Source organism: Bos mutus, unplaced genomic scaffold (genome assembly GCF_027580195.1).
Source record: "Bos mutus isolate GX-2022 unplaced genomic scaffold, NWIPB_WYAK_1.1 CTG1411, whole genome shotgun sequence".
NCBI lineage: Eukaryota > Metazoa > Chordata > Mammalia > Artiodactyla > Bovidae > Bos > Bos mutus.
In genome coordinates, this window is record NW_027218871.1 from 480 (window position 1) to 11,277 (window position 10,798).

The 10,798-nt window shown below is 45.8% G+C and overlaps 1 pseudogene; it reads right to left on the reverse strand.

Moving 5' to 3' along the window:
• Positions 1-1,302: 1,302 nt before the first annotated feature.
• On the reverse strand, positions 1,303-2,526 carry LOC138986780 (52 kDa repressor of the inhibitor of the protein kinase-like; annotated as a pseudogene).
• Between the last annotated feature and the right edge of the window lie 8,272 nt (positions 2,527-10,798).

The following is a 10,798-nucleotide window of genomic DNA, read 5'->3' on the forward strand; positions in this document are numbered from 1 at the left end:
ATTAATACACAGAAATCCCTTGCATTCCTATACACTAACTGAAAAATCAGAAAGAGAAATTAAGGAAACAATCCCATTCACCATTGCAACAAAAATAATAAAATACTTAGGACTAAATTTACGTAAAGAAACAAAAGACCTGTATACAGAAAGATAAAAAAAAACTGGTGAAAGAAATCAAAGATAACACAAATAGATGGAGAAATGTATCATGGTCTTGGATTGAAGAATCAATATAGTGAAAATGATTCTACTACCCAAAGCAATCTGTAGATTCATCACAATCCCGAACTACCAATGGTATTTTTCACAGAACTACAAGAAATAATTTCACAGTTTGTATGGAAACACCAAAGACCCCGAATTCCCAAAGCAATCTTGAGAGAGAAGAGTGTAATGCAGGAATCAACATTCCTGACTCAGACTATATTACAAAGCCAGTCATCAAGATGGTATGGTACTGGCACAAAGACAGAAATATAGATCAATGGAACAAAACAGAAAGTTCAATGATAAATCCCTGCACCTATGAACACCTTGTCTTTGACAAAGAATGCACAAATATGCAATAGCTAAAACACAGTCTGTTCAATGCATGATGCTGGGGAAATTGTTGAACTATGTGTAAAAGAATGAAACTGGAAGACTTTCCAACACCATACACAAAAAGAAACTCAAAATGGATTAAAGACCTAAATGTAAGACCACAAACTATAAAACTCTTAAGAGGCAAACATAGGCAGAACACTCTGTGACATAAATCACAGCAAAATCCTCTAGGATATACATCCCAGAGTAATGGAAATAAAAACAAAAATAAACAAATGGGACCTAATTATACTTAAAAGCTTTTGAACAGCGAAGGATACTATAAACAAGGTGAAAAGACAGCACTCAGAACAGAGAAAATAATAGCAAATGAAACAACTGACAATGAATGAATCTCCAAAATGTACAAGAAGCTCATGCAGCTCGATATCAAAAAATGATCAACCCAATAAAAAGCACGCAAGTGACCTAAACAGACATTTCTCCAAAGACATACAGATGGCTAATAAACACATGAAAAGATGTTCAGTATCACAGATTATTAGAAAAATGCAAATCAAAACCACAATGAGGTATCATCTCACACAGGTCAGAATGGCCACCATCAAAATGTCTACAAACAATAAATGCTGGAGAGGGTGGGGAGAAAAGGGAACATCATTTCACGGTTGGTGGGAATGCAAACTGGTATAGCTACTATGGAGAATAATGTGCAGATTCCTTAAAAAACTGGGAATGGAACTGCCATATGACCCTGATGTATTGAATTTGAGCTGTCCCATGACAGAGGGTACCAGGGATAAGCATTAAAGCACTTTGAGGTGCTGTTCTGAGAATATATCTTTCAGTTCCTGAATAATGTGTTCCACAGTTGGAACACTTAGAGTTTCTTTATAGTAACTCTCAGAGGTTAGCTGAGATTCCAGGTTACTGTGCTGAGCTCTGCAAAATTTCCCTGGGAGTTTCATCTGAATATCAAGTTTGGTTGCCAAATTTGTGGCTTCCTCAAACCAAAATTCATGATAAACTTCAATATTTTCCATAACTTCATTTAGTGAATGTAACACTGCAGTCAAGCTACTGGCTGCAAAAAAAGACATCAGAGGTTTGCCCCTGAAGATTTTCCCCAAAAGCTCTTGTAAAATATAAAACATTTTTAAGAACGACAATGGTAACAATGAAATCAAAATCTGTTACCGCACTACAGAGCACAAATGCTCGGCCAGCTATACAGTTATTCCATCTAACATTTGTGTCACTATTTATGCCATCTAAACATAAAACAAGTGCCTGTAGGAGGTCCACTAAGATTTCAAAATCATCATGCCTGCCTGTCCACTGAGAATGGCAAATTTCCTTCAGTTCTTTGCCCCTTTCTTCATTGTTCTGAAAAGAGGAGAGAAATTACATTTTCAAGCTCTAAAAGCAGTTGTGGTGATCGATGAAAAAGAACAAACTTCCTCAATTGTTCCTAATGCAACAGATACTCCCATAACAGGCACTGGTTTGCCAACCACATATTTAAGGCACAGGAAGAGCAGAGTGTGTAGATAGCTTGGGGATATTTCTCTAAAAGTCTAGAAGCAACAACTTTCATTTTGGATGAAAATCCACTAGATACAATGTAAGCCTGGCCACGACAGTACTCCATGTTTAATCCCCATTTCTCAGTTATTTGTAGTGTGAAATTTCACAGCCAAAATTTCTGCATCAACCGTAAGGCAGGAAGCCTACAAATTCCTCTATTAGGTTGTGAGCCGTCGACAAACCTCACCAACACCGGCAGGTGCTCTTCCCTGCTATGTCCACCACATCATCAGTGATGATGGAAAAGAAGTGAGAATCTCTCACTTCCTGAGGGTTTCTTCCGAATGCAGCTCTCACAGATCTCAGCATCTGTTTCTGCTGTGTTTTGGAACAGAACAATGTGTTAACTGCTGTTGTCTCAAAGCGCTTTCTCAGAACCTCTTCACCAGAATTGATCACATGGAGATGTTCCAGTCATGGGAGGCATGCTGTACACAGGGTCCCTCACAACCTGTCCAGCCCTGTCTGCCCTCCTGCTGACCTCAGTGCCAAGGAGTGCTTGAATGGGGGAAAGAGAGGCATGGATCTCTGCATTTGTGGTGGAGCCTCATGCAAATTGGTGAATGTGAGGTTTCTCCCCACCTGCTTGGAGGCTCACCTCTGTATTTTCCACCACCATGTCCCCAGGGAATGTGCAGATTACATTCCATACATCAGGTAAGAAGCTGGATGTGTGATGGGGAGACACAGAGACATATCCTGACAGTGAGACAGTCATGGGGTCCTTGGGGCCCTGTACCAACGCCTCCCTCCCCCACTACCTGGCCAGGGTTCTGCTGAGTCTTCCCTGCCTCCTCCAAGGAGCCCAAGCCTGCATCCAGTTCCTCCTGTCCTCATGAGCCGCGACCTTCCGTCTGCACTGGGCCTTGGGCTCCCATCTGCAAATGGTGGCCTCTTTGTCGTGGGTTGGGCAGATTGTCTGAGTGAGTGTGTGTACACAGTGTTTTCACAGGGCCCCTATCAAGGGTGGTAGTCATGTCAGGAAGTACTGTTCTTATCAGTATTGTTACCGCAGGCTGCTTTGTACTGCACATGACTTGCCCTCCCTGAGGATGGGGCCACAAGCTTTTATCTCTGTAGGGAGGCATGGTAGAAATCGTAGCGAATGTGATATCACAGGTCTACTTCTAAGACCCTTCAGAGTGGGGTCCATCCAGCCTTCCTCTTAAGACTACTCTCATATGCGGATCCATGAGCAGCTCAGAGACCAACCCTCTGGACAAAACCCTCCCAAAATAGTTCAGAGACTTCATGCCTGGGGCAGAGATCCATGAACAGTTCAGAGAGCACTCATCCTGGAGAGCAACACAAAACAGCTCAAATACGTCACACCTGAGGACACAGACCCTAACCATCTTAGACAATTCCAACTCTCAGTTCAGTTCAGTCATTCAGTCGTGTCCGGCTCTTTGAGAGCCTGTGGACTGCAGCATGCCAGACCTCCCTGTCCATCGCCGACTCCCGGAGTTTACTCAAACTCACGTCCATTGAGTCGGTGATGCCATCCAACCATCTCATCTGCTGTCATCCCCTTCTCCTCCTGCCTTCAATCTTCCCCAGCATCAGGGTCTTTTCAAATGAGTCAGTTCTTCGCATCAGGTGGCCAAAGTATTGGAGTTCCAGTTTCAGCATTTGTCCTTCCAATGAATATTCAGGACTGATTTCCTTTAGGATGGACTAGTTGGATCTCCTTGCAGTCTAAGGGACTCTCAAGAGTCTTCTCCAACACCACAGTTCAAAAGCATCAATTCTTCAGTGCTCAGCTTTCTTTATAGTCCAACTTTCACATCCATACATGACTACTGGGAAAACCATAGCCTTGACTAGATGGACCTTCGTTGGCAAAGTAATGTCTCTGCTTTTTAAGATGCTGTCTAGGTTGGTCCTAGTTTTTCTTCCAAGGAGCAAGCGTCTTTTAATTTCATGGCTGCAGTGACCATCTGCAGTGATTTTGGAGCCCCCCCAAAATAAAGTCTGTCACTGTTTCCACTGTTTCCCCATCTATTTGCCATGAAGTGACGGGACCAGATACCATGATCTTAGTTTTCTGAATGTTGAGTTTTAAGCCCACTTTTTCACTCTCCTCTTTCACTTTCTTCAAGGGACTCTTTAGTTCTTCTTCATTTTCTGCCATAAGGGTGGTGTCGTCTGCATATCTGAGGTTATTGATATTTCTCCTGGCAATCTTGATTCCAGCTTGTGCTTCATCCAGCCCAGCCTTTCTTTTGGTGTACTCTGCATGTAAGTTAAATAAGCACGGTGACCATATACAACCTTGAGTTACCCCTTTTCCTATTTGGAACCAGTCTTTTGTTCCTTGTCCAGTTCTGGTTGTTGCCTCCTGACCTGCATACAGATTTCTCAAGAGGCAGGTCAGGTGATCTGGTATTCCCATCTCTTTCAGAGTTTTCCAGAGTTTCTTGTGGTCCACGCAGTCAAAGGCTTTGGCATAGTCAATAAAGCAGAAGGAGATGTTTTTCTGGAACTCTTTTCCTTTTTCTATGATCCAAAGGATGTTGGCAATTTGATCTCTGGTTCCTCTGCCTTTTCTAAATCCAGCTTGAACATCTGGTCTCAGGTAAATTCAGATCCTGAAGACAAACAGCATTACTCACAGCCAGTTCTACAAGTGTTAAGTTGTAACCACTGTGGTTGCTGACCTAAAGTGCATTCTGAAGGAATTTAGGGTGAAAAACAGTGTGAGGCACACTGTGCTTTGGACAAGTTGGCCTTTATTTATTTACAGATACCTCAGGAAAAGGTTCGGTGACCCTAGAGTCTTGCATCTTCCACACACAGAAAAGCATGAAAATAATGAACTTGTGACATCTGATCTCTGTGTTTCACAGTAATCTTTTACCAGTATGCATGTTTGACTGCATGTACTTCCTAGGCAAAATCATACTGACTTCTCTGGTACCTCCTCGAAGCAGTTTCCTCAGAGCTAATGGAGGAACTGTGTCCTGGGTTGTAGTTCCCAGGAGACTCCAAATCCAAATTAAACTCATAACTCTCCTGTTGTATGCTTTTTCTTTTTTTTTTAAAATTTATTTATTTATTTTGCTGTTGACTGGTTTTTCTTAAAGTCCATAAATAAGAGAGTAATTCATACTCAAAATGTTACAGACATTGTTTACATAGTGAAACTCTGAAAACTGTTTTGTTGTTTTCTGCTTTTCTCTACTTTTCAATTTTTCTTTAATGAGTATGGAGTTCTTTCATATTTTTTTTCTTTTGCAAGAATTTATTTTATTTATTTATTTTTTTTACTTTACAATATTGTATGGGCTTTTGCCATACATCAACATGAATCCTCCATGGGTGTACACGTGTTCCCCATCCTGAAGCCCCCTTCCACCTCCCTCCCCATCCCATCCCTCTGGGTCATCCCAGTGCACCAGCCCCGAGCATCCTGTATCATGCATCGAACCTGGACTGGCAATTTGTTTCACATATGATATTATACATGTTTCAGTGCCATTCTCCCAAATCATCCCACCCTCGCCCTCTCCCACAGAGTCCAAAAGACTGTTCTATACATCTGTGTCTCTTTTGCTGTCTCGTATACAGGGTTATCGTTACCATCTTACTAAACTCCATATATATGCGTTTGTATACTGTATTGGTGTTCTCCTTTCTGGCTTACTTCACTCTGTATAATAGGCTCCAGTTTCATCTACCTCATTAGAACTGATTCAAATGTATTCTTTTTAATGGCTGAGTAATACTCCATTGTGTATATGTACCATGGCTTTCTTATCCATTCGTCTGCTGATGGACATCTAGGTTGCTTCCATGTCCTGGCTATTATAAACAGTGCTGCGATGAACATTGGGGTACACGTGTCTCTTTCAAGTCTGCTTTCCTCGGTGTGCATGCCCAGCAGTGGGATTGCTGGGTCGTATGGCATTTCTATTTCCAGTTTTTTAAGGAATCTCCACACTGTTCTGCATAGTGGCTGTAAGAGTTTGCATTCCCACCAACAGTGTAAGAGGGTTCCCTTTTCTCCACACCCTGTCCAGCATTTATTGCTTGTAGACTTTTGGATAGCAACCATTGTGACTGGCGTGAAATGGTACCTCATTGTGGTTTTGATTTTGTATGGTTTTAAGTAGACACTACTCTAGCAAACAGCTCTCCTTTAGCTCGGAGGCTTCACCACCCTCCCCCAGAGCCTACAGCCTGCACCCTGGGACACAGAGCCCCACATCTTTCCCTCTGGGCTGCTTTGTTGGCATTTGCACTGAGTCTCTCTTCAGTCAACCCCAAGGGAGCAAGGCCTCCAGTCCTGCAGTCCCTGCAGTCTGCATTCATCAGCATGTCATCCTGAGGAAGGCAGATTCATCCCAGGGGTGGGGATTGCCTGAGAGCTGAGGGGTTCTGAAATTGATTTCCCATGTCTGGGTCCTCAGAATGGACTTAACCCACCCTGGCCACCTCTGGTCGTGGCGACTTTGTATCCTGCCCCATGGGAGGTTCAGAGGGAATCCCAGATTCACAGAATGAGTCCCAGGGACCTGGTCCTCTCTGTCATGTCTCAGCACACACTGTGGGCCACTGAATTCTGGAGATAGGAGAGGTCTTCCCCTCACTGTGCCTATGACAGCTCCCTTACATCCCTCTAATCAGCTGTCATTTCCCAGAGTCCCTCTCCTGGTGACAGCTGCCACAAATCCTCTCTATCCCCAAATCCCCACCCTCTCCCCTCACCTTCCACCAGGCCTCCCTCCCACTCCAGGAGCCTCTTTAGCCCCTCTCCTAGCCCTGCTCACAGGGCCTCAGGTACATCCTCACCCCATTTGTGGCCTCTCACCCAGCACCTGCACTGCCTCAGACGATCCCCTGAGGACCTTGCCTGGTCCCTGCATTCTGCAGGACACCTCTCTCCTGCTCACACACAGGTGTCTGTCTTAAAGTCCTGGTGAGGGCTGAACTGAAAATCTCTCCAGGATCCAGAGAAAATCCAGACCCAGACCAGGCGTCCAAGCACTTCCCTCAGGGCTGGGGGAAAGGGAGGGGGTCTCTGAGAGAAAGAGCTGGGCTCAAGGTCCTGCAGGGGTGACAGGGTTTTCTTCAAGTGAGATGGCACCTTAGAAGTGCTTAGGGCACTGCAACTCAGATGATTGATTGCCTAGAACTCAGAGATGCCCCCACGGATGCCAGCTGACTCCTAGAGTGACCTCACTAAAGCAGCCACTGACTGGGGAAGCGTCTCCAGCCTGTTTACTGGGCAGTGAACACTCCTGAAGACTGGGTTCCACTGGTCCTCCAGTGCTCAGGCCCAAGACCCCCACTGTGAACTCTTGCCCATCAACCTCAGCACCTAACTGTGTGAGCCCTGGTCTGATCTGGGGTCTCTGTCCCTGTACCCCGTGAGAGCCTGAGCCTGTGTTTTCCACATGGGCTCCCCAGAGTGGTCTAGGATTCCTTGCCTCCCAAGCCCCACAACCAATCGCTGCTGCTTGTGTATTCAAATCTGCAGTGGGTGGGCATGGCCAAAATGGGGCTGGAGCGTCCTCCTGGACATCTGAGAAAGGGGACTCCCCTCAGTCCAGGTTTGAGGCCTGGGTCGCAGGGTAGCAATCTCCCCATCTGTGTCAAAGGCTGCAGTTGGTCACCCTGGGCAGTGGGGATGGTTTGTCCTTCCATACGCAGTACTTGCATTGGTACCAAATGGAACCCTCTCCCCTGTAGTGCCTTCTGCTTCCTGTGGTTGTGCTTCCCATCTCTGCAGGCACAATGGAGTGTTCCAGTCTCACACCTCACCCTCCAACACCCCCAGGAGGTGAGACCCCATGGGGAGCCATTTTGCACTCAGGCTTGTTGGTCCTGGCTGGGACCTGACTATTTGCATGTCTAACCATGGTGTGATCACTCACCTAGAGCCAGATATCCTGGAATGTGAAGTCAAGTGGGCCTTAGAAAGCATCAGTACGAACAAAGCTAGTGGAGGTGATGGAATTCCAGTTGAGCTATTTCATATCCTGAAAGATGATGCTGTGAAAGTGCTGCACTCAATATGCCGCAAATTTGGAAAACTCAGCAGTGGCCACAGGACTGGAAAAGATCAGTTTTCATTCCAATCCCAAAGAAATGCAATGCCAAGGAATGCTCAAACTACCGCACAATTGCACTCATCTCACACGCTAGTAAAGTAATGCTCAAAATTCTCCAAGCCAGGCTTCAACAATACATGAACCGTGAACTTCCAGATGTTCAAGCTGGTTTTAGAAAAGGCAGAGGAACCAGAGATCAAATTGCCAACATCCACTGGATCATCGAAAAAGCAAGAGAATTCCAGAAAACCGTCTATTTCTGCTTTATTGACTATGCCAAAGCCTTTGACTGTGTGGAGTATGGATGTGAGAGTTGGACTGTGAAGAAAGCTGAGCACCAAAGAATTGATCCTTTTGAACTGTGGTGTTGGAGAAGACTCTTGAGAGTCCCTTGAACTGCAAGGAGATGCAACCAGTCCATTCTAAATGAGATCAGGCCTGGGATTTCTTTGGAAGGAATGATGCTAAAGCTGAAACTCTAGTACTTTGGCCACCTCATGCGAAAAGTTGACTCATTGGAAAAGACTCTGATGCTGGGAGGGATTGGGGGCAGGAAGAGAAGGGGACGACAGAGGATGAGATGGCTGGATGGCATCACCGACTCCATGGACGTGCGTCTGAGTGAACTCCAGGAGTTGGTGATGGACAGGGAGGCCTGGCGTGCTGTGATTCATGGGGTTGCAAAGAGTTGGACATGACTGAGCAACTGAACTGAACTGACTGAACCGTGCTCAGCCTCCCTCCTACACAACTGGTGAACTCCCTGATGAGCAAAGGTCTAAGCATCCTGTTCACTGCAGCAGAGTGTCTGCTCCAAGAATGATGTGACGGGGTAGTAAACAAGCTTTACTTCTCCTGCTTTACTGATGGACATCAGCTTTACAGATGGACAGCATTTGGGAAGCATCTATGAAAGTGAAAAATCCTTACAAAATCTTTGTCCTTGTTGATTTAATATTAAGAATCAAATAATTTAATATACCACATCAGTAGAATAAGGGAGAAAAACCACATTATCATCTCAGTAGCTACCTAAAAAGCACTGGACAAAATTCAGCATGCGTTCAAGATACAAAGACTTAAAGTAGAAGTAGAAGGCAACATTTTCAATCTGATATAAAACATCTATGAAAACCCCACAGCTATCATCGTACTTAATGATAAAAGGCAGAAGTAGTTCCCCTGAAAATCAGGAACAATAGAAGGATGTCATCTCTTACCACTTCTATTCCACATTGTCCTGGAGGTTCTGGACAGGGTAATTAAGCAAGGGAAAGAAATAAAATGAATCTACATTGGAAAAGAAGTAAAACTATTCTATTTGCAGATGACGTAATCTTTTGTGGGAGCTCTCAATGACCTTTTATATATTCCACAGACACAGAGTCTGCCTAGTTGATCGTGTGGATTTCATCTGCAGCTGTTACAGCTGGTGGGAGGGTTTTGGGTCTTCTTCCTTAGTCACACTGCCCCTGGGTTACACTTGTGGTTTTATTTCCACCTCTGCATATGGGTCCTCCACTGGGGTTTGCTCCTGAGGCTGCCCTGGAGGACTTGGGTTTGCCCCTGTGAGGGCCAGGTGTGGAGGTGGTGCAGCTGCTTGAGTGTCAGGGGTTCTGGTAATATCAGGTACTCAGGGGAGTTGGCAGCTATAATTCCTCAGCAGGAATTATAGTGCTGTAGAAGGGTATGGCAACCAGTATTGGCCAATACGCTCCAGTATTCTTGCCTGGAGAACCCCTCTCCCTGACAGAGAAGCCTGGCAAGCCACAGTCCACAGGGTCGAAGAGAGTCGGACGCTACCAAAGTGACCCTGCATGCTTAGACATAAGACTTTTTTTGCCTGTGGCAGCTCTGCCCCAGCGGGGGTTGAGCGTGAACGTTGCACAGCAGCTTGGCTTGTGGGGACCCTGGCGGTGCCAAGTGTGCAGGGACACGGACTGCCTCCGCTGCAGGAGTTATGGCCCTATGGGAGCCTTTTTTTCAAGCCTCCTGTAGCTGGCAATCAGAAGGCCTCTTTGGCCAATCTTTCTCCATAGCTCCGCCCATTCAGACACTTAGAGGGCTTCCTTAAGTGGGGTCCTTCTCTGTTGTACGCACATCAGGCACTTAAAGGGGCACCCTGGGTGGGGTCCTACTCTGTAGTTCAGTGCATCAGGCGTTTGATCGGCCAGCCTCTCTATTGTTCAGCTGCCAATGCTGGCATGTGGGGGTTGAGAGGCTATGGTGATGGCTCCACCCCCTACACATGACTCAGCAGAATCACCTTACTTCCATGGCTCCCGGGATTTCCTCCACAGGCATTTCCCACCACAGTCTCCTCCCTCACATCCCCTCCATCTGTCTCTCTGCAGTCAACAGCAGCCCTTGCCCTGGGATTGCTCCACAATCCCTAAACTCCAGCTCCCAGCCACTGTGCCATCTAGGGCATGTATGGCTGCAGCAAGGATGTCTGATTCTCATTCCATTTAGGCTGCCACAGATGGGCTGTTTCACTCTCACCCTTAAATGTTTCTCCTCTGACTCAGACAATTGCCCTGATGTGGGGATCGGACCCCTGCTTCAGTTCCCCCACCTGCCAAGGGCAGGTCCAGCCCTACTAACAC